This window comes from Oryctolagus cuniculus, chromosome 2, assembly GCF_051225735.1.
Source record: "Oryctolagus cuniculus isolate XC-2025 breed Fujian yellow rabbit chromosome 2, ASM5122573v1, whole genome shotgun sequence".
Lineage (NCBI taxonomy): Eukaryota > Metazoa > Chordata > Mammalia > Lagomorpha > Leporidae > Oryctolagus > Oryctolagus cuniculus.
This window is the reverse complement of record NC_142868.1, coordinates 176,740,686-176,764,990: the sequence shown is the minus strand read 5'-3', so window position 1 is coordinate 176,764,990 and position 24,305 is coordinate 176,740,686. Positions and strand designations below refer to the sequence as shown.

General features: G+C 49.0%; 1 protein-coding gene across 3 annotated transcripts in view; it reads right to left on the bottom strand.

Annotated features, from left to right (window-relative positions):
• Positions 1-24,305, bottom strand: part of GALNT14 (polypeptide N-acetylgalactosaminyltransferase 14) — a 204,023-nt gene that overhangs the window by 106,087 nt on the left and 73,631 nt on the right. The gene's annotated exons all lie outside the window — the stretch shown is intronic.

Below are 24,305 nucleotides of genomic sequence, written 5' to 3'. Positions count from 1 at the left end.
TTAAAAGTAAGGAACCATGGACTCTCAATGCAAGACCCTGAAACTTGTCCCCTGTCTGCCTTCCAGGGTCAACCGCTGGGCAGTCAACACTGTTGCCTGTTTTCACCTCCTTGTGGTTCCCCAGCTCAGTTCTCATAAGGCTGTTTTTACTTCCTTCGATTTCAAAACAAATGGCTGCAGGTTTTTTCATAGACGCCTCCTCATCCTCAGACGTTCTGTCTTCTTTCACATCTCGGCGCTGTTGGTGACCCGCAACTCCATGAACTCCCTGTCCTGGTTCCTTCCTGCCCTGCCCACCTCCGCCCCCAACCATTCTGATTACCTGATTATCTGAGTCCTTGCCCACGCCACCCCCAGGCCCTCTGCAGTCTCCTCTGCTCTCCCTGAGATCGGCAGATGACGCCCAAATGTTGGTTCTGGCACTGCTTTGACTCTAGAAATCCATCCCACATTTCCAAATGCTACCCAACATCTCCACTTGGATGTTGGCACCATGGAAAACACACATCAGAAACCGACCTCATTATCACAAGAGCGTGGGTTTGAGAGTTCACAGCTGGCGTTTATGCCTTTTTAATACACATGATTCCAGTGAAATCATAGCAAAATCCTGCAACGTAGGCCAGGCAAGCACTGCTACTCTCACTCCATCGGTGAGGGAACTTAGGGCTCAGGGGAACTGCCTAAGAGCAAAGAGCAGTAAATCATGGAGCCAGGACTAAACTGTTTTCTCCTTTCCTACTTCTCAGACCAAGATCCAACCATCAGCTCCCGGGACACATGCTTTCTTTTCTCATCCCTTAGAGACCGATCCTGACCAGCTACTGACACCACACTGCTCTGGGCTCTGTCCCTAGGTGCCTGGATTCTCAGGGTGACCTCTTGTATCATTTCACTGACTTTATTCTTTAGCCATGTATTACGTATCTGGAACACGGTCACCAAAGCAAGCCTTTAAAATACTTGTTGTATTTGGTTATTCCTCCAGGAGAAAGTTTCAACACCTGCTCCCAGCCCATACTTTGAAGCAAAATGAAGCCCAGCCTGAGAGCCCTTCGCAGAACGGTGCCGCTCACTCTCCCTTGCAGCTTTGCCGCCAGTCCTCCTGCGCTGATTGTGGTTATTCCCGTCATTGACTTTGGACCTCTTCCAGTCTTTTGATTGGCTTTTATTTTGTGCTCGATTTCCTTCTGCTATAATCTTTCTTAATTTCCTTCTTTCTAAATTTTTTGAGGTTTATTTTGCTTGTCATCTTCTAATTTCTTAGGTGGAAATTTAGATTATTAAGATCTGTGTTTTTGGACTAATGCACACACAGCCATAAATTTCCCTTTAAGCAACACTTTAGCTGCATCTCGTAAGTTTTGGTATGTGGTGTTTTCACTTTTATTCATCTCCAAGTACTTATTCCCCTTGTGATTTCTTCTTTAACTCATTAGTCAGGTGTGTGTTCTTTAATTTCTACATATTTGTGTATTTCCCAAAAATCCTTTGTTACTGATTTCTAATTTCACTCCATTGTGGTTGAAGAATCTACTCTGTATTATTTCCATTTTCTTAAATGTGTTAAGATTGTACAGTGGCTTGATATCTGGCCTATCCTGGAGAATGCTCCCTGTGCACTTAAGAAGATGTGCATTCTTGGTTTTGCTCTTGGTTTCTATATGCACTTGTCAGGTAGGTTGTTCTATAAGGCATCTATTAGGCCGAGTTAGTTTATAGAGTTGTTTACTCTTCCATCTCCTTGTTCATTTTCTACCTAGTTCTGTACAGTATTGAACGTGGGGTATTAAGGTCAGTTTCCTGGGACCAGTGCTGTGGCATAGCGGGTAAAGCCGCCACCTGGGATGCTGGCATCCCACATGGGGTCTGGTTTGTGTCCCAGCTGCTCCACTTCAGATCCAGCTAATGGCCTGGGAACAGTAGCAGAGGACGGCCCAAATAAATAAAATAAGCAAAATAAAGCAATGAGTCAAAATAGACAGACAAAATGGGCTCTTTACACCGTCTCATGGGAGATGAAGAATCTCCTGGCTTCTATCTGACCCAGCCCTGGCCATTGCAGTCATTTGGGGAATGAACCAGTGGATGGAAGTTCTCTTTCTCTGTCTCTCCCTCTCTCTTTGTAACTCTTTCAAATAAATAAATCTTTTTTAAAAGATTTTATTTATTTATTTGAGTGGTAGAGTTACAGACAGTGAGAGGGAGAGACAGAGAGAAAGGTCTCCCTTCTATTGGTTCACTCCCCAAATGGCCACAACGGCTGGAGCTGGGCCGATCCAAAGCCAGGAGCTTCTTCCTGGTCTCTCATGCGGGTACAGGGGCCCAAGTACTTGGGCCATCTTCTATTGTTTTCCCAGGCCATAGTAAAGAGCTGGATTGGAAGTGAAGCAGCCAGGACTAGAACCGGCGCCCATATGGGATGCCGGGCCACAGGCGGAGGATTAACCTACTGCGCCATGGTGCTGGCCCCTCAAATAAATAAACCTTAAAAGTCAGTATCTCTTACTATCGAGTTGTCTGGATTTTCCCCCTGTGATTTTTCTGTCTTTTGGCTTCACATATTCTGTTGCTATGTTATACTTGTTGTGTCTTCCTGGAAGACTGGCCTTTTAACCATTATAAAATTTTACTCTTTAGATCTAATCAAAATTTTGAATTAAAATCTATTTTGTTTGATATTAGTATAGCTCTCTTTTAGTATGTACATGGTATACATTTAAGCAAACTTTTCTCCCAATCCATTTGTGTTTTGATCTAAATTGTGCCTCTTGTAGAGAGCATAGAGTTAGATATTTTTTAAATCCATTTTGCCAGTCTCTGATTCTTTATTGGTTATTTAGTCCATTTATATTTATACAATTAGTGGTGAGGTAGGGTTTATGTCTTCTCTTTTGCTCTTGGTTTCTATATATTTTATGGTTTATATATGCTATTCTCATTACTGACTTCTGCTAAATTAATGTTTTCTGGTGTACCGTTTTTATTCCTTTGTTGTTATTTTTGAGTTACTGTTTTAGTAGTTTTGCTGAATATTACAATTAATGTCTTAATTCCTAACATTCTAGTCTGGATTAATAGCAGATTTCTTTCTATAGTATACAAAAACTGTACTCTAATATGTCTCTGTTCTCTTCCCCCTACTTGGTGTAGGGAATTGATATACAAATTATATTTTAATGCATTTTAAACTTATCAACACAATTTTATAACTTTTGCTTTACATAAATCAGACAGCAAAAGAACAAAATTACAAACAAAATATATTTATATTATCTTTTATGCTTTTTACTGCTTCACATAGATTTGAATTATTGGCTAGTGTTCTTTCATTCCTACTTACAAAACTCTCTTTAGTATCTCTTGGAGGGCAGGTCTTCTAAAACAATTTCTTTGAGTTCTCATATATCTGAGGACGTTTTTGAAGGACAGTTTTTATTAAATATAAAATTCTTCATTAACAATCCTTTTCCTTCCACACTTTAAATATAATATAATACTACTGGTCTCCAAAGTTTCCAACGAGAAGACAGAGATTAATCTTGTTGAGAATCTCTTGTATGTGATATAGCTCTCTTTTTTAAGGATTTATTTATTTATTTGAAAAGCAGCATTACAGAGAAAGGGGGAGACAGAACTATAGAGAGATATTCCATCCGCTGGTTCACTTCCCAAATTGCCACAACGGCCAGGGATGGGCCAGGCTGAAGCCAGGAGCCTGGAACTCCAGTCGGGTCTCCCACCTAGGTAGCAGGGGCCTAACCACTTGTGCCATCTTCCACTGCTTCCCCAGGTGCATTTTCAGGGAGCTGGATCAGAAGTGGAGCAGCTGGGATTTGAACCTATACTCATACGGGATACCAGTGTCTCAGGTGGTGGCTTAACCTGCTGTGCCACAAAGCCAGCCCCTGTGATTAAAATCTCTTGCTGCTTGCAAGATTCTCTTTGTCTCTGCCTTTAGACCGTTTGACCACGATGTGTCTAGGTGCAGTGCTCTGAGTTTATCCTGCTTAGTGTCTGTTGGGCTTCTTGAGTGTGTAGGTTATTGTTTTGCATATATTTAGGAGTGTTGGAATAGTTTTCGTTCTTCAACCTCTTTCTCCTCTTCTTTGGCTCCCATTACGCCTCTGCTGGTTCACGTTATGGAACCCACAGGTTTCTGCTCTATTTTGACTCATTGCTTTATTCATCATGTTCCTGAGACGGAACAATTGCAGTTGACCTATTTTTGAATCTCAAATCTGGACTTCTTTACGAACAATCTCTGTTGACTCCATTTTTTTTTTCTTTTACCACCTTTGGGACTTTAAAATATTCACAGAAAATGAAACTAAAAGTTTATTTGGTGTAAAATATTTTTTAAATCCATGCATACATTGGATTTTCAAAAAATTCACAGAAAGTGTATATTATTGAAAAATCACACATAGATTTCAAAAAGTTTTGCTCTAAGATAAATTCACCTTTGAATTCCAATTTTCCACAAACAAGCTAAAATACCCTTAGGACACATTTTACTGTGCATTTGCATTTCTCATGAGCTTTTCTGTTGCTGTTGCAAACTGAATATCTGATTTATTTTAAAAGATTTATTTTATTTATTTGAAAAGCAGAGGGAGGGAGGGAGAGAGATTGTCCATTTACTGGTTCACTACCTAAACAGTAAGAGTGGCCAGGGCTGGGCCAGGTTGAAATCAGAAACCAGGAACTCCATCCAGGTCTGTCATGTGAGTGACAGGGACCCAAGTACTTGGCTACCCTCCACTGCCTCCCCAGGTGCACTAGCAGGAGCTGGATTGGAGGCAGAGCAGCCAGGACTGCAATAGGCACTTCTACGGGATGCTGGTGGCACTGTAAGCAGCAGTTTAACCCACAGCACCACCACACTGGCCCCAGTGAACATTGTAAATAATATAGTACAGAACATCATAAATAAAATAGTATGGAAACCTTCCCCAGGGTTGTTGCTACCTCTGTTTATACCCTAATGACTTTTCTTGGACTAACGCTATGGAATTTGTATTCTTCACCAATGCAGCCAGTAAAGTCTTGACTGAACAGAGATTTTTACTTGAATGCTTTGATCCGTTAAGTCTCCCAGCCTCTGCTGATGGGCTGTGTGTGTGTCAGGACAGGCCTCGGACAGTCCCACTGCTTAGAACTCTGCCTCATTCTTCATTTCTTGTTTGCATAGAGCCAAGAAGGCAGCAGATATGAGAGACGGGGGCCTTCTCAGGTCTTTCCTGGGTACACACACAGGCCCGCACGTGTGCATGGCTCTGTAGATTCTTGAGAATATTCCAGAGTGTTTCAAAGCTCCCAAGAACACCTCCTCCAGGTTTTCCCTTGTAATAGTCCGGTCAATCTCTTATTTGTCCCAACTGGTATCACTGCCTCATGCAGCAGTGATGTTAAACACTCACCATGAATTGTTTTGGGTAAAGGCCATGGTTGCAGGGGTCTCTGCACTGAATCTGGTCAAATAAAGAGAAGCCCTGAGAATGGGCATTTCCTGGGTGTTGCTTGACAGGCCACATGGTGATAAGTCTCTGGACTTGGCATTTTGTGGAGGGGAAGGGGCTGGGGGGTGGGGGGCTTCAGCTTTAATCTGCTTTTTCTAGGGGCCAGCAGACTGCTGACTTTCATGACTACTATGGTTGTAAGGCTGTTGGTTTTCCAGAATGCTACAGAGCTGGAGACAGTTCATGGGAATGGATGGGGCCAGTTAAAATGTCACAAAGCTCACTTCTTCCTAAGACTCAGCCACTTTTCTTCTCAGATTGTGTCAAGTCTTTTGTTAATTTTGAGAGTTTTCAAAAAGTTGATTTTGACTTTTTTTTTGAAACCAGTGTTCTCATTGTGTTCATGGAGTAGTGGCTTTCTTACAGGGAACACCTCCAAGGTGTTGTTGGCCACTCTCCACTGCTTCCCCAGGTGCACTAGCAGGGAGCTGGATTGGAGGCAGAGCAGCCAGGACTGCAATAGGCACTCCTACGGGATGCTGGTGGCACTGTAAGCAGCAGTTTAACCCACAGCACCACCACACTGGCCCCAGTGAACATTGTAAATAACATAGTACGGAACTAGTCCGCCAAGGTGACGGACTTCTGAATACGCTCTGCTGTTTGTGACGACAGCAGTCTCTGGGTGGACTTTCCCTCCCCAGACTGCTTCTCCCCAGCTGCTAGGACCTGTGACAGCAAAGCTCAATGCCGCATGTCCTGAGCTCTCTCGGTCTGCAGCAAGCCACACACGAGTACCACTGAGGGACATACACCCTCATCCTACACAGTAAAGGACTTGCCCAAGCTCTCACAGCCAGAAAAGACTCCTCCAGGACATGAATCCCCCTTCCACTTCCCAATCCCCACACATACTCCTCTACACCACACAACCTCCTGTGGCCCCTCAGTAACCACCCACAGTCCTGTATCCTCACCGGGAGCACAACACGCTCTTCCTCACATGTCCCCTAAACCACGGACAGAACCTCGGGCTCACTTTCCTACACCTGTCATCTGTAGAGGGGAAGCGAGGGGCTGGCACTGTGGCACAGGGTATAAAACTGCCACCTGCGATGCCAGCATCCCATATGGGCGCCAGTTCGAGTCCCGGCTGCTCCACTTCCAAACCAGCTCTCTGCTAATCTGCCTGAGAAAGCAGTGGGAAATTCTGCCCAAGTACCTGGGCTCCTGTCACCCATGTGGAGACCCAGAAGAAGCTCCTGGCTTCCTCCTGACCCAGCTTTGGTCATTGTAACCATTTGAAGAAAAAATCAGCAGAAGAAAGATCTCTCTCTCTCTTTCCCACTCTCCCTCTTCCTCCCGCCCTCCTTCTCTGTGTGTGTGTGTGTGTGTGTGTGTATGTGTAACTCTGCCTTTCAAATAAATAAGTACAATCTTTAAAAAGAGGAGGAAATAGAGGGATCCCCTTAGACTCTTTTCTCATGTATCTCAACATGATTCCTGAAACATAGGAGAGCAACTTCAAAGATAAGGTTATAGATATGAAAATTTTAAATATAAACATGTTAATTTCACAGTGATTACTTTTGTATCTGTTAAATGACACGGACCATGCATGGCACTGGTGATTCGATAAAGAATGTGGAGTCCCTGTGCCCAGCTGGAGTTCAGTAGGAGTAGACAATGACCAAGGCCATCAACAGTCCCCTGAGGATCAGAGCCCACTAGCCCAGCCTGGCTGTGCACTTCTGTCACTGAGGTTATGATCTTGAGTAGATGTTTACTTCAGGCTTTGTTCTGCTTAGGCTATGGTGCAGCAGTGGTTATCAGCAAAGTCTGGCCACATTTAGATGTTTTGAACGGGTAATAAAATGTAGTACAAGGAGGGGCCAATGTCTGTGGCCACAGCTTCTATGTGCATGTGCACAAACAACCTGCATAAGAGGTCATCAGTGGTGTAGCAGGTAAAGCTACCACCTGTAGTGCCAGTACCCCATATGGGCACTGGTTCAAGTCCCAGCTGCTCTACTTCTGATCCAGCTCCCTGCTATGGATTGGGAAAGCAGAAGGTGGCCCAAGTCTTTGGGCCCCTGCACCTGTGTGGGAGACCTGAAGGAAGCTCCTGGTTCCTGGCTTCAGATCAGCTCAGCTTGGGCCATGTGGCCACTTGGGGAGTGAACCAGCAGAAGGAAGACACACACACTCTCTCTCTCTCTCTCTCTCTCTCTCTCTCTCTGCCTCTCTGTAACTCAGCCTTTCAAATAAATAAATAAATCTTAAAAAAAAAAAAAGAAAAGGTCATCAAGAGGCACAAGCTACAAGAAGCAGAGAGCTGATACAATGCTCTTAGGGGTTTTGTAAAAGATGCATTGCTCCATATCCATTGTATAACGACTCATATGAGAAGTTTATTTCAGAACCGAGTAATAGAACAAATTCTGATTCCCTTGAGAAGTGGGTCAAAGAGTTATAAAGCAGGGCCAGTGTCTGGCACAGCAGCTTAAGTCTCCACCCGGGACGCCTACATCCTGTATCCAGATGTATGGTTCAAATCCCAGGCTCTCCACTTCTGATCCAGTTTCTTGCTAAGGTACAGCTTGGAAGGCAGCAGATGATGGCTCAAGTACTCGAATCTCTGCCACCCATACGGGAGACTTGGATGGCATTCTGGGCTCCTGGCTTTGGTCTGGCCCAGTCCTGGCTGTTGTGGGCATTTGGGAAGTGAACCATTGGGTGGAAAATCTCTCCATCTGTCTCTCTGTTTTTGAAATAAATGAAACTAAGTAAATGAAAATTCAGGCAAAAGTTATAAGAGTATACATCCCTTTCCCTTTTGGCTACCAGGAAAGCTGAGGACCAAATGTAAAACTTAACTATAACAATCATAACTATTGGAAGTTTGGGTTTTTCCCCTCCTGGTCTTGAATATCAATTTCTATATTTACTTGGTCTTACATTTATTTTTCTATCACTATACTGTCATGAATTTATGACAAGCACTTTGTTGACTTGTATGACCAAAAAAATAATCATTCAGATAGCAATGTTTTGATGTCTTTGTTTTGGTAATACTTCCTGGTCTCACCTTGAGATCCTTGTGTCTCCTTGCCTCAGAAGTGAGGACCCTTAGTAACAGCAATGGTGACAAGCCTCACTTCCTCATCACCAGTTTGTACCAGCAGGGGTAAGAAGCCCCGGTTCTGTCTGCAGAGGTCTCTCTAATGTGGCTAAAAGCAGTAGAGCCTGAACCCTCAGAAGACAGCTTCAACCAGGCCTGGAGGGACAGTGACCAACTCAGGGAGGGGAGAGGTTTGGAGAATGCTCCCTGAAACTGAGGAGGGGCTCAGGAGGTACTGCAAGAGGCAGAGGCTGGGGCTCTTCTCACAGTGCTCTGAGACTATGGGGCTATCTAAGAGGAGACCCCATGCTCCCAGCCTGAGCTCTCAAGCTCTGCTAACTCGGGAACAGGAAAGCCACTGCATACAGACCACACGGGCTAGGAGGTGACCAAACCAAAGAGCCCTTCCCTAGCTCTTCCCAGTGGGTAAGAAGCCTGAAGCTTTGGTATAATACCTGGGAGCAGGGGTGGGGGAATGGAGGGGGATGCTCTCTCCAAAGACAGATTGAATTTCCTGCCGGCTCAGCAGGTAGAAGCTTGGCACCGATTAAATTTGATTTAGAGAAAAAACGAAATGCGACATTTCTTGTGCCCACTGTTGTGGCCTGAAATTCATGCCTGCCTTGTGGGATATAAATAAATGAATGAATAAATAAGCAAAGCAGAGGCCGAGGTGGCGGGGATGAAATCCCAGTGTGCTGCGCATCCACCGGCAGGGTCCTGGCAGCTTGAACACTCGAGGCTACAGGAGAAGGCAGTATGAGCACAGTGCACGTTGTCTGCAGGGACTCTCCCTGAAAGGGGTGAGGGGAGAAAGCCCAAGGCTGCGCCACACCTCACAAGGCTTCTGCTTCGGCATCGCATGCGTCAGCAACAGGACATTAATAAGAAGGCAGCCAAACAATCACCCAGCGTATTTCTACTAGGCACTCACTACACACACTATAAAACAAAAAGATAAAGCTGAGGAATAAGACAGCACCCAACAGGCAAGAAATAAGACAGGGTGGTGAGGAGGACATGAGGGGGGAGAGGCGAAGATGCCACAGGATGTCTTGCATCTTGCATTCCAGCACGTATGGAATGAAAGGATTTGCACAAGTGTGTGACAGTCCATTTTCTGTTGCTGTAACAGAACACCTGAGCCAGGGAACAAACCTATGTAAGCTCACAGTTGTGGAGGCTGAGAAACCCAAGGGCTTGGTGCTGACCACTGCTCAGCTTCCAGGGAGGGCCTTGTGCTGATTCAACTCATGGCAGAAGCTGGAACAGCAAGCAAACCTAATCAGGTTCCATAAGAGCGAGATGTCACTACCAGAAGAATTAACCCAGCTCCTTGAGAAAGGCATTAATATCACTTTACAACCTGATTACCCCTCCAAGGCCCCATTTCCCAATACCACACCTTTGAGGAATTTGGGTTCCAACACAAACTTGCAAAGGACATACTGCAACCAGAGAGAGCAACGAGCTATGGAAGAGGTGATTTCACCCTAAAGAAACAGAAGGCGTCCAAAAGGATGGGGTGGGTGGGCTGATTGGGCTGGTGTTTGGAAGCGAGAGAGGACTTGAGCAGAAGGAGGTGATCTTAGGACCACTGCACAGCAGAAGGGATGCAGGTGTGGGCTTCCACCTGCTCACGCTCATGGCAGTTAGGGGTAAGGTTTCATCATGGATGTGCCTCCTAGGGTGAGAGGATGAACGCGTAAGTGGTGGTGAGGAGCCCAGAGATGTATGCACTGGTCACAGGCAGGGTGATGCACACCACACTCAAGCATTGCGACTGGGAGCAGGGTGATAAGGAGAAAAGAGATCTTTGGGCAGAGCCGGGTCATGGGAAGAGTGATGTTTTCCAAGGCTTCCTCGAATCACTCAGTGTGGGATGAGACCTCAGAGAAGATGGATAAAGTAATTACAGGGAGACAAATGACCTCCACTCCAATGTCCTGGGCGTGAACTGTATCAGAGGCAGAGAGTCACAGAACGAATGTGGGAGACGCGACAGAGTTCACTGATAGGAAGTAGAAAGGGGCGGAGGGAGGAGGAAGAGGACAGAGATCGCAATTCTGAGGTTTCAGGCCAGGGTGAAGCGGGAAGTAGACAAGGAAGAGGATTTAGTGGGAAGAGGATGCAGCGAGGCTGAGATCCCAGCGGGCCACTGGACAAAATGCATATCGGGTCCCCCATGCACAGACATGTATGATCTAAGTGAGCACTCTGCTTTAAACATTAAAACCCAATCCTTCAAAACAGGTAAATTAATGGCAATCCATCAGCATCTAACAAAAGGATTCGTCACCTTACAAAAGCATTAATGATAGGGTACTTAAATTGTTAGCTCCCTTGGTGAATATAAAATAGGCTTTAATATTTTTTAAAAGGTGACTTACACCTCTCTTTTCAAAAACTCATCTATTGTGTTAAGTAAAGCATAGCTATGTATGAATATGGAATGAACTGGGAGACTTGAGCCAGGTAAAATTAATCAAGGTAGATGTCATGAAGGAGGTGATGAATCTTAAACAGAATATTGAAGGGTGGTATCTGAATGGGTAAAGAAAAAATATTAAAGGCTTAAAACAGTGTGGGGTCTGTGGTCTCAGTGAGACGAGTTGCCTCCCTCTCTTCTTCCAATGCAGGCATAGAACCAGTGCAACTGGGTAGGAGGCGGGGAATCCAGCTCTACCCACAGCCTGCCCATCTCGGTTGAGATGGACCTGTCAGTTGAGATGGAAATCCTTGGGGTACCCCTTACTCCCTTCCTGTTTTCCATATTCCGTATCCAGTCCATCAAGAAAGCTCACTGACCCCTGCCTCTAAACAGCTCGTGTATCTGCCTCTCCTCACCACATCCGTTGCTGCAACTGCCTTAATCCAGGCCTGAGTTATTTTAATAGGTGCCTGATAGGTCTCCTTGCTTCCCTCTGCCATCTGTTTACAAGACAACAGCTAGAATGGCCCTCTTTAAGACAAGTAGATCATGCCATCCCTCTCCGGAAAACCCTCTGACGGTTTCCCATTTCTTTCTGGACCTAAGCCAAAGTATATTTATACAAGACCCTACTGGAGAGGGCCCTGATGGTCTGCCTCACCTCCTCTCCCACTTCTCCTCTTTACCCCCATCCCAGTCTACCCCACTGCAGCTACACCTGCCTCTGGCTATTCTTCAGGCACTCAAAGCACCCCTCCTTGGAGCCTTTGCTCTTTACTCTGCCTTCAGCACAGTTCCCCAAGTCCCTTGCCTCCTTCAAGTCTTTGCTCCAATCTCACTTTCTCATTCTCACCTCACGTAACACTAATGGGGCAACCTGCCACCTGCCCCTCCTCAACCCCCGTTCTGACTCATTTTCTTTTTTTACACAGCATTCACTTCCTTCTCACTTACTTTATCAATTATGCTTGCAATTTACTGGCTCTCTTTCCCAGCTGAAATAAAAGATAGTAGGATGGGTTCCACAATAGATGTGGGAATTAGTCAATGAATGTAGACCAAACCAAGTGAAAAACACTGGTGCTCCACTGGCATACAACGATATTAGATCACAACATCCCAATGGTGTAACCACTGTTCAGCTTATATAAGCACATGGGAGGGGAAATCACAACCCAACAACTCCAGCCAAAAATATTGCCCAGCAGACAGGAGGCAAGGCACCCAGCCCCTGCAGGAGCTATGGTCTGGGGTCTTCCACGTTACCAGGAGGAGATGGATCAGGTGATTGTGTGTGTGTGCTTTTCCATATATTACCATGTTTACACGCCATATATATGTAACAGAACACCTGAACCTAAACACATACACATTGAAAGCCTACTAGGTACTAGGTCCTGTGCATATAAAGATGTGCTCCCTCCCCCACAGTCCAGAAAAACTGATCTGCAACCACAGAATCATAACACAATACAACAGCAGCTGTCCCTACAAGGCACAATGCAACCAAGACACAGTGGCAATGAAGTCAGGGTGGGAGGGTGGTGGAGGACAAAGAGTCACAAGGAAATGGCCCTGTTTGGTTATCAGGTGCCTCCCTGATAACCAGGGAAACCAGCACCAGAGGATCCACTCTGTGTGCTACTGCCAAGTTTACTGACCGCCAACTTCCTGCACAAGTAATTGATAACAATGGGGCAAAAGACTAGCAACTTATTATTAGACTCTTTAATCATCTGAAGATCATTTTTTCCCTGTAATTGTTTCTTTATGTTCCCATTAGTAAACCTTTTAAAGCCACAAGTGGTTGTGAAAAGACAGGCTTTTTGTCCTGACACAGAGTTCCGAGAAATATTTGGAAGGACTCGGCAGTAAAATAACATACCGCTCATTTCATCCAGCTGCTATGCTTACAAACTCAAACCACAGCCCTCTTAAAACAAACACACTGGACGGAGCTTTCTCTTCCCCGAAAACCCAAGAGTTCACATTCAAAGCCAGCAACGTTTCCTCTTACACTGGCGATAAGCATCATTTACTAACAACGCCATCATCTTCATGGAGACATTGATGCATTCAGTGTTCTTCTGTGCCTAGGGTGTAACGCAGAGCAAGATAAACAGATGGGCAATCTCTCCACTCCAGGTGCTTGTACTTCAGTGCTCCACATTAGCCATGTGCAAACCAGAAATGATGATTCTAGAAACTGCAGACGGACCACACCCCATGCAAGAGCACTTGGGTAAGTCAGAAGGACAGGGCATCAGATCCGTCACTGGAAATTCAGATCAGATATGCTCACAGGAAGGCTGTGAGAAGTCTTCATGTGGGGCTTCCAGATAGAAGAGAGAGAGGCAGATGCAGGAGCCACACGTATGCTCTAAAGAGGCACGATGGTGTTGTCCAGGGACAGCGTCAGCTACAAGGTGCAAGCAAGGATGGGACTTCCGGAGGGTCCGAGCAGCAACCAGGATCTGGGTGTTCAGGAGGATGAGGAAATTGGCTCAAACCTTGCCCTTTCAAGGCTTAGCCCCGGAGAACCTGGTGTCCCTACATCAAGGGGCCAGCTGCGGTTTAACAGCACAAATGTGCCAAGCCGAGCCCAGACATGCTAACAGCAGATACACTGCTCTCCACACCCCACACACCGAGCCACACAGGGGCGCTCACATCCCATTAACCAAGGCCAAACACCTTCCCTTCTTCTTTCCTTGGACGAAGGCAAGGATGGACCCAAGGAGGAACTTCTGTGATCCCACTCCCACTGTGATAAGAGGCTTCTACCTGGCCATGTCTCTCTTTTCCCCGTGGTTATCAGGGGGCTCACACAGGATCCTTAGAGATGGGTTTATCTGCCCTTATATTCCCACCCTTCTTTCCGTAGGGCTCTCGCTCTGTAGGATCATCCTTTTATTATTGCTGCCCATGCCACTCTTATCCTTTGTAGAACAAAGAAGAGAACAATAATTACAACAAAACAAAGACAATACCAAAGTTTTATTGAGCAAGTTAACTTGTGAAAAGTCACTGGGCTAATGGTGTTTCATGGATTATCACACTTAATCCAATCAGATTCCAGTGAGGTAGGTGCTACCGTTAACCATATTTTATCCATGAAAAAGAAAAAAAATGAGAGTGAATTTGAAATAGTGTCCAAGCACCAGGAGTGTTTGGTCTAAGCACACTGACTCTGCAGCCTGTTTTCTTAGTGCCAAGACACTTACGCGTGTTCAGGCATACAATACTGCGTAGGGCATGGGTTGCAACAGTGCTGTATCATAGTTAATGAGTGAGGAGGGGAACATGTGACAGCTGTCCAGCTTCTGAACAACACTCTAGAGTACATGTGGACTTTGGTCCATGGGCAGGAGCTATCTGGGACCTCCAGACTTCATTTTCCTCTGATCAAATCTATGTCCTCTGGTTCTCTATGCCACCACCCTTCTTCCCTGCCCAGCTCACTCACTCCTTTATGTCACCCATTTCAAGCCCACAGACCTCTCTTTTCACGATATTTTCACATCCACAGCTCATTTGGTCTTTGAAATGTTTCTACAAGGGAGCCGAGAAACCAAAATCCCTGTTACAAAAGGGAGAAAGTAGGCCACCAAGAGGTTGAGCCCTTCGCCTGGACTCAGATGCCAGCAAGTGGCCGGGCTACAAAAGGAACCAGCAGTTTCTGCTCCCTCGTGTGGAGCTCAGTCTCACAGCGTGGACCACCGTCCCAGGGATGCTGAAGAACACAGGTGGCACCACGCCAGTGATGGGCTGGGACGATATGAACACCTCCAGGGAAGCAGAGCAGGGCTGACCGCAGAAGACTGGGCTGGGGAGCTGCTGAGATGGGGGCCAGGAGGCCTCCCCATGTAGCCCTCTGCACTGGCCGATCAGACCCCAGTGAGGCAAGATGGAAGCACAGTGGTAAAGCCTGACATGAGATCAGTGAGCAGGCCACATGGCAGGCCTTTCTGTGCAGCGTCACTCCCCGAAGAGATCCTCAGTCATACCCAGCCCAAGACACAGCCCTATCCTCCTCACGCTAGTCCCTGTCTTACTACTTTACTGTAGGACAAGGCACCTTGGCACCCTGGATTCCCCACCACAGCCCTTGGCTGGGCTCTGAAGAGCTTCAGAATCACGTCTTCCTGAGGACTCTGCACTCTGAGGTCTGACGGACAGTACAGGCATCATGTCCTACCTCTGTGCAACTAAAAACAGGGGCCAGGGCATGTCCAAGGTGCTCCCTACCCTCCCAAATCCAGCTGTGTGCTAAGATGATCCAAGAGAGCTTATCCTTTTCTTTCTCTCTTTTTTTAAATTAAGTTATTTATTTGAAAGGCAGAGGTGGGGAGAGAGAGAGAGAGAGGTCTTCCATCCATTGGTTCATTCCCCCAAATGACCGCAACAGCCATAGCTGGGCTAATCTGAAGCCAGGAGCCAGGAGCTTCTTCTGGGTCTCCCATGTGGGTGCAGGGACCCAAGGAGTTGGGCCATCTTCCACTGCTTTCCCAGGCATATTAGTAGGGAGCTGTACTAGAAGTGGAACAGCCGGGACTCAAACCAGAGCCCATATGGGATACGGGTGCTGCAGGCTGGAACTTTAACCCACTGTGCCACAGCACCAGCTTCCCAAGAGAACTTTTTCAAAATGCAGATACCTGGGCCATACCCCAGATGAACTGACTTACAAACTCTGCAAGCAGGCCCTGGAATCTGCATGTCCACCTGCTCTGCTGACAAGTCCCCTGCCCTCAGGGGGACAAGGCTGTGTTGGAGTCTATTTCTCAGCCATGACCAGAAAGAGGACAGCACTGCCAGAGCCAGGGCGCGCTGCCAAAGCTGCCCCCCACCTTCATCTCCAGGCTCATTTTCAGCACCAGTACCCGTCGTCTCTGGGAAATGCTGACTCACAGCCATGCGCCAGCCCCTGGGGGGCTCCAGCTTAGGTGGATTTAGAACATTTTAATCCAGAGCACACTCAAGAGCCAGCTCCCTGGGAGAAATGCTCCAGACATGAGGGCCATGACACCAGCTGTCCCAGGCCCAGAGGTGGCTGTGCACAGCCAGGACAACTTCATCACGACCAAGCAGGGGCCCAGGTGGATGTGTCGCCCACACCATGAGGAGGTGGATGGCAGGAAGCCCACTTTGGTCTTTTCTCTTGTTTTTTCTTGCTTTCTGTCAGAAATCTTAGACTTGGGGTCCTGCTGGCCCTATGGCTTTGAGCGAAGGGACATACAAATGCACCTTTTCCAACCTCTTCTTTCCATGAGGACCCTGACAGAGGAGGCTGGCAAATGGAACACAGAGATCTCTAGTGTTTTATTATCTGATGCCATAATGGGAACTCAACTGCAAACCCCAACTTGAAGGTCGAAGATTGCAGGAGACAGCTACCTGGAGGTTAAAATAGAGAGCGCCAGAGACGCCCAGGCCCCAGGACAGTCCCCAACCCCACACCTGCTTCACCTGCTTGTGGGGAGCAGCCCGGACTGGACTGAGTTACTGGAATTAAGACTTATTCTATGCATCTGCTCTCCCACAGTATGGCGCTGGGAGAGAAGTAAACAGCTTCCGCACAGCTGCCTCCAGTTCAACCAATAAACTGTAGGACTTGCTCCTGATTGGAGAGCAGTGTACTCGACATGTGGGCAGCCGAGTTAGGATTGGCGGAGGAGGACTATAAAGGAGGAGAGAGACGGCATGCACCAGGAACATCTAAGGGGAACATCTAGCTGAAGGAACACCTGTGCAGCCCCCGAGAAGAGCCGGCCGGCGGTGTGCCGCTCCCCTGCGGAAGTGGGGAATGTGGCCAGGGGGAACTGCCCTTCCACGGAGGTGGAAGGGATAGTAGCCAACCCGGGAAGAACCAGCAGCAAACCCGGGGAGGGCCGAGCAGACGAAAGAACAGCGCAGGGTCCAGTGTCGTTCCTCCACGAAGAGGGGGAGCGACACTGCTCATCTTCTGTCAGGTCTCGGGGCCTTGCCCAAAGCTTGACCTGCTCATCCCACCAGCAGCCCTTCACTGCCAAGCGGCCCCCACCTCCCCTCTGTGGCACAGCGAGCTAAGATGTCACCTGCAATGCTGGCATCCCATGTGGGAGCACTGGTTTGAGTTCCAGCTGCTCCACTTCCAATCCAGCTCCCTGCTAATGCACCTGGGAAGGCAGTGGAGAATGGTCCAAGTGCTTGGGCCCCTGCTACCCATGGAGACCTGGATGGGAGTGAACTAGCAAATGCAAGATTGATCAATCCATCTATCTATCTCTTGCTCTTCCCCCACCCAAATAAATAAATCTTACAAAAGAGTTGGTCCCCTAGGCCGTAGACCTACCTCCTTCCTCCCCTTCCTTTGTTCCTCCAATCCCTAGAGCCAAACCCCTTTTAAGAAGAAAAAAGAAATTTCCTTTTCTTTCCTTTCCAATCCTTCCAGTTCCCATAGTGTCCACTGGGCCCAGGTACTTCTTAATGGTGCAATACATATGTCCCCTTGCTTGCTTTGCAGTTCCTGTTTGCTCCGTTCTGGCTGTCTCCCACTTTAGGTCACCTGTCTTGGATCCCCTCTGCAAGGTGAGGGCTGTGCCTTCCTTCAGCTTGTGGTATGGCATCACAGGCAAACTTGCACTTATTAAATGCTCAGAGTGGGAATGACCGTTGCTCAAGACTACCCAGAATGCTGACCTGAGGCTCCTCACCCATCACTAAAGTCCAGTCAAGGGCTCCTGAAGCTCCAAGCAGGAGCTGAGTTGGCTTGGCACCTTGGTTGCTGGGTTACCAGGGGACAGGCAGGTGCACAGCTGTGGGGCCGGAATGCTGTGGAACCACTTGGGCAGCACACTCTCCAGCCCTGGAGCAAGGAGAAGCTCAGAACTCAGGATGTGTGAGAGGCTGGGGGAGAAGGGGAGACTGAGGCAGAGAAGAGGGAGAGAATCCCAGGACAGAGCAGGAAGGGGCAAAGCAGACAGTGTCCTTCTTAGAGGTGCTTAGAGCCACAGCCGGAGCTAGAAGGAGGAGACCAGGCGCCAGGCCTGGGGTCTACAAACTCCACTTCCCCTTCATTGGGGATGTGCTTCGACTGCCTGCAGTGGTCCCCTTCTGAGTCCACATCAAACTTTGCTACAATGCACAGCTCATCGATGGCAGCAAAACCATTGACAGCAGCCTTTAATGCCTTGGTTTAAATAATAAACATTTTTTTTCTTTCACTCTTCTGTGAAATGAACCATGTAGAGGAGCAAGGTATGGGAAGGTGTGGGACCCAGAGGTGGGGGAGGTGGAGCCAGAGGGGCAGGAGGCAGGTGCAGAGGGATGCAACGCGGCTGTGTGTTCCCAGACCCTCCAGCCACAGCAGCAGTCCTGTCTCACTGTCTCTGGGCCATGAATTAAGCACCAGCCTTCTCCTAAGGGTGACAGGCCGTGTTGACAGCTCACTGGGCCTCCAATAGGGAGGAGACATCACAGACCCAGGATGTGGTCCATGGCACTGAGGCGGAAACCCCCAAAGACTACAGGTAGAAAGAGGCAGGCAGAGGTTAAAAAGGCCAAGGGGAGAATTATTTGGGAATGAGAGTTGCAGGAGGACATTAAGAAGACAGCGCTAAGCAGGAACCCAGAAAGGTCCCTAGTGAGTGCGAGGCTGAGGGAACCTCGCTCCAGAAACCAGCCCACCCCAAGAAGCAGATCCCTTCTGGAATGTTCTAGATACGGGCCAGTGTTACAAGTCCTTAAGCAGAAACCATCCAAGCTCTGGGGCCTTTCCCTAAACCTGAAGAGTCAGCAAGCAGTCGGCTTGTTACTTTCCTTAACTAATGCCTTTCCATTTCCTGCCGGGTAAACAACTCAATTCCATTAGATGCTGTAAAATATTTACCAGGCGGCAGCTGCCTCCTTCCCAGCATGCAGAGGGGCTGGGCTTCCGAGCAAAGATCAGCCGCCCTCACCAGGAGTGCCCGGTCAGTGACTGTTCAACCGATGGGAGGCTTAAGGAGGGCGAGGAGGGCCAGAGAACTCAGGAGGCAAGCGAGTGGGCACAGGCGGCAGAGAGATGGAGTGTGCCTGGAGAGCCCAGGAGCGTGCTGAAGGGGACGCGGGAGCCTGGAACAGAAATGTGGCCCTGATGGGCAAAGGAGTCAAGTCCAGACAAAGCCTGGAGCCTGGTGCGCAGGGACACACCTGTGTCGGTTCCTCACCCGTGACCAGTGCCACAGAGACGGAAGGCGAAACTGCCAGGGGCCTTGAGGCCTCTCTGTATCACCTGCAACTTCTCTGTACGTCTAAAGTTGTCCTAAACTACGAAGCTCACTTTTTTATTTTTTAAATCTTTATTTATTTATTTGAAAGACAAACAAGAGAGAGAGAGAGAAGGAGAGACAGACAGAGAGAGAGAGAGAGAGAGAGAGGGATGCTTCATCTGCTGGTACACTGACCAAATAGCCACAATGGCCAGGGCGGGGCTAGGTTGAAGCTAGGGACCTGGAACTCTATCCGGATCTCCCACACAGGTAGGTGGCAGGGGACCAACATCTTGGGCCACCTTCCGCTGCCTTTCCAGGTACATGAGCTGGAAGCTGCATCAGAAACAGAGCAGCTGGGACCTGGACCAGTGTTCTGATACAGGATACTAGCATTGCAAGCAGCAACTTAACATGCTGCACCCCAACACTGGCTCCAGAAAGCTTAGTTTTTAAGTGAACAAGCAGCTTTCTGGAGGAGAGGAGCTGGGGGCAGCCCAGAGCCCAAGGGGACCCACCCTGCATGGGACCTCTCCCCAGAGGGAGCAAGCAGGCCACAGGGGAGAGGGAAAGAGGGCATCACTCCCACAGGGGTGCCAGGACATGGACAGGGCAGGGGCAAGGAGAGGCCACACAACCTTCACGACAGCGCCTTCAGGAGAGAAAGGGAAAGAGGTGAGGGAATGATGAGGACACGCTGGGTCGGGGGCGGGGCAGGGGAGACCCTTGGACCTGTCCAAGCCTCACGAGACTTCTGTCTCGGAACACACATGGTCACACTTTCCCATGGCTATCTGCTCCTCCAAGATCACAGCAGTTCCTAGCTGTCAGGGAGGAGCGGATTGTGTACAGGCAAGTGTGATGGCGAATTTAATGTGTCAGCTGGGCCAGGCTTCCGTGCTCAGTTGTCTGGGTGAATGCCCATCCAGACAGTGCTGGGAAGGTCTTTTTTAGAATAACTTAGTGTTTAAATGAAATCTGTAGACTTCTGAGTCAAGCATGTGACCTTCCGTTTGGGGGGGGGGGGGGCGTTGTCCAATCAGCTGAAGGCCTTAAGAGCAAAGACTGAGGTTCTCAGAGGAACAATTTTGCCCCACACCTGCCACATAGGAACCTGCAAGTTTCCAGCCTGCCAGGTCTACTCTGAGCTTTTCAAACTCACAGCTGCCACATCAGCCTTGACCTGAACTTCCAGCCTGCCTGCCTGCTCTCAGAACTCCCAGACCCTCCAGCCTCCACGGCTATAGGAGCCAAAGCCTTAAAAACAAATCTCTCTGGCTCTCCTACTTGTTCTGCTTCTTGGAAGAACTCTGGGTGATGCAGAGGTCAAGAAAATCAGGGGTCGGAGGGCCCCTTCTGCCTGGGCCTCCCTGTTGCCATGGCCTCTGAGGGTTTATGCACGGGGACACCGTCCACCAGCGCTGTCACCGCTTCAGCGCTCAGTCACTGAAATAGAGACTTCATATTGATTGTCTTCAGAGCATGGCTTTCCCTGTAGCTGAAAGTGACAGTAAGTGACAAAGATTTCAGAACCGCCTTCATGGACATTTGCCTCACCACTTCTCATTTCAACTCCCAAATCACAACCTGTCACCCAACTCCCCACCCCCGTCCCAGGCCCTGAGCCAACAGACTTGCCTTAGGGACGAGCACGGCTGTGCCACCTGCCAGGGGAGCTGCATGGAACACAACCACCAAACCAGAACAGGCTGCCAGCCCTGTCCTCCACACCCTTGGTGTCCAAGAAGGGACTCTGCATCCCTGACACTGTCCAGGGCCTGTGGGCTCTAAGCTGGCCCAGGAGACGGGCAACCTCAGCTGCAGCCACACACACACAGTGGCTGCTCTGCTGTGCCCCCACGAGTAGAGGCCCTTCACCAAGGGAAGCATTCGTGTCCCTTCCGACTGGATGGATGACAGCTCAGGGCTCATGTTCCAGGCTTCACTGGAAGACACTGGGGCATGAGGAGCTGGGCACTAGCCAGTGGCTGATGCCACCTGCACTGTGGACTTCATCTCCAGGCTAAGGGTTAGCCAAGAGCAGAGCTTGCATTCAGTGGAGGCCTGGTCCCTGGCAGACGTCAGGGGCTTCCTTCTCTTGCTTGGCCAAGGCACTCCCTCCTCCCACTGCGCACCAGCCCTGCCACCCCAGCTCCTGCCCCAGCTCCACTGATGGCCCAGTGGCTCAGAAGAGGCAGACAAGAGGCACCAGCCTCCATCAGCCTCCGTAGCAGAGGATGGGACACGAAGCAGATGTTTTAAAAGCTGGGGCCTGTTTGGGCGCTTCTGCCTTTTGCCTCCAAATTAGGATTGCCATATTTAGCAAAGAAAAATATACGGCACCCAATTAAATTTGAATTTCAGATCAACTACAAAGGATTTCATGCAATATTTGGGACATGTAATAAAAAAATCATTGCTTGTTTCTCTGAAATTCCTATTCAGCTGGGTGTCTTTCTGGGCCCTGGCATGCCCGCTTCAACGGAGGTGAGCTCAGAGGGCTCCAGAGGTGGGCCCTGCTACTCGCCAGCCTCAGGGCACCCAGTCCCAGGTTCCCGGAGCTAGAACCACTCACTCAGCTCAGGCCAACCCGAAATGGAGGCAGGAAGGGTTTACCCTGCTCCAGACCCACACCAAGGCAGAGCCCCTGGGCTCCCACCTGGCCCTCATTGGCCCCCAGGCCCTGATCTTGCATTCCTCTCCTTGCACCTGTTCTGGGATCCACTAGGAACCCCTTTGAGGCCCGGGGGCCTGCCTGATAATCCCAGGCCCTCTGCCTGTTCTTGCAGTCAGTGCCTACCCCTGCTCCCAGCATAATGGGCCCGGCACCCTTGGGCCCGGCACCCTGACTGCCCTGGTCACTGGTAGCTGGTCACTGCGTCTTGGGTACCACCTGCCTCTCAGGTGGATCAGCGACTCGTGATGACCAGAGCCCTGAGCCCTGCACGCGGTGCATGTACAATGCAGCTGGGTGTGCCCTCCCAGGCAGGGACACTGCTCAAACCTGTCCTTCCCCCACCCTCCCTGCCCTGCTCTCCTGTCCTGCCCGTCACCAACTCTGAGAGCCATGGGTCAGATCTTAGCCAAGTCTGGTTCCTGAGTGAGACCACCCTTCCAAACGAAGCCCACAAAAATGCTACTAGGGACCACGATGGCACACCAGAAATACCATCACTTCCCCGGAGGCATCTGGACACTTGCGACCTGTCTTTTCACTGCTGAGAAGGCATATTCTGCTTCCATTTCCAGCCTTCCCCATGGACACTGCTGCTTCCCAGTAGCTCAAAGTCCAAAAGCAATTACGCTCTGATTAGACGGGCTTCTTAACAGCCCCGGCACCTCTGCTTTCCACAAGACACACACCAGGGAATTGAAGATTTGCCGAGAACTACTTCTTCTCTTCTCACGCCGGTCCTTACAGCCCAGAGTTTAAGGAACTAACAAATCCAATCACAGCCTGGGAGACCCCTGCAGCCTTCTCTGACCCGTCCCTGACCCTCCTTTGAGCTCTGTTATTGTTTGGTAAGAACCAAACCACCGTGTGGTCATGCAAAGCCCACAACAAGTGCAGGCCAGCACCATTCATTCATTCCTCATTCACTCACTCTTCCACTCACTGAATTAGCTGCAGGCCTCCTCCAGGCCGGGTATGGCTCAGCGAGGCCCACCACGTATTAACTCTGGAAGCCGGGGACAGCCCAACAGTGCCCCTGCCTGCAAGGAGCTCAGTATTCTGGGAGAGAGACAAACTGACTGCTCCAAAGAAGTGTAACAAATGCTTCCGCCGCCCAGGGTGAGCTGCCTGCTCCACAACCATCCTGATATTCCTTAATGGCTTGGGATGAGACTGAAGTCACATTTGCATCCGGGGACCGACAGTGACCATTCTGTCAACAGCACCACAGACAACCCCAGCATGGCTGGCTCCTCGTTACAGCGTGATCTTGAATGCTGAGACGCTCTCCCCGATGGCCTGATCTGAAGCGGCCCTGTCACTCCCCAACCCGTCATCCTATTTTACTGTCATTTCGGCATCTATCAACACCAGCCCTTCCTCGTCTGTTCATCTGTCCTCTGCTTCAGGCAGATTCTTATTCGTCTCCCCCAGCGTGCACTCCAGCCCCCAGCACGGTGTCTGCCCCACCCACAAGTGAATGGGCAGGTGGAGCCACCACCTGCGGCTCCCACCTCCCCCGCCCTTGAACGTCACCACAGGGCACGGCCAGCTGCTTTCCATGCAACCCGAAGCCTAGAGCCTTCACTTGTGTGCCACCCTCGATACAGCCGCACAGCCTCATGCTGGAATGATACCAATTCAGCGCTACTGGTTCCCGTGCTGATGAAAAAATTTCCAATCAGTAAATGCAGTTTGGTTATTAAAAGTGAGAAAACAGAAGCGTCAGGACATCGGAGCTATTTACTTAGTGGATGAACGTCTTTCAAGACGGGACACTGTGGAACAAAACATGCAGCGTGAAGGAATTCCCATGGGAGACGCAAGGCTGAGCGACTGGGAATATGTACCCACTTCCTGGGAGGCTAGACTGAGGCTCGAGGCCAGACAGAGCGACAAGCAGGCAACCCGAGCCAGAGTGTAACGTACCCCACTGAATTGTCTCTGCAGGGGAAGATGAGACCGAGCTATGCAAATATTGCTCATAAAGGCAATCACACTCCGGAAATGGAGTGATTGAAATAAGAGCTGAAATTATTATTCGCAGCACAGATACCGTGTATCTTCAGGCTCGCTGCTATCAAACAGATCATCCATATAACACTGGCAACCTAATGAAAATTGGAGACGTGGAAACCTACCAGCAAGGCACCGGCATACTGCTTTATACTCAGTCTAATATTTTATATTTTATATATATATAAGTGACAGGAGGCGCTGACCTTTGAATAGCCCTTAGACTGAATGGAAGGCACTGAAGAAAATCCCAGGCTTGTCATCTTCAGTTGATCAAATGGCTGGTGTTGGGAATGCAAAACTTCAGGTCACATAGGACAGCCCAGGTCAGCTGCAGGAGGCCGAAGGGGCCATGGGACAGGCATCTGAT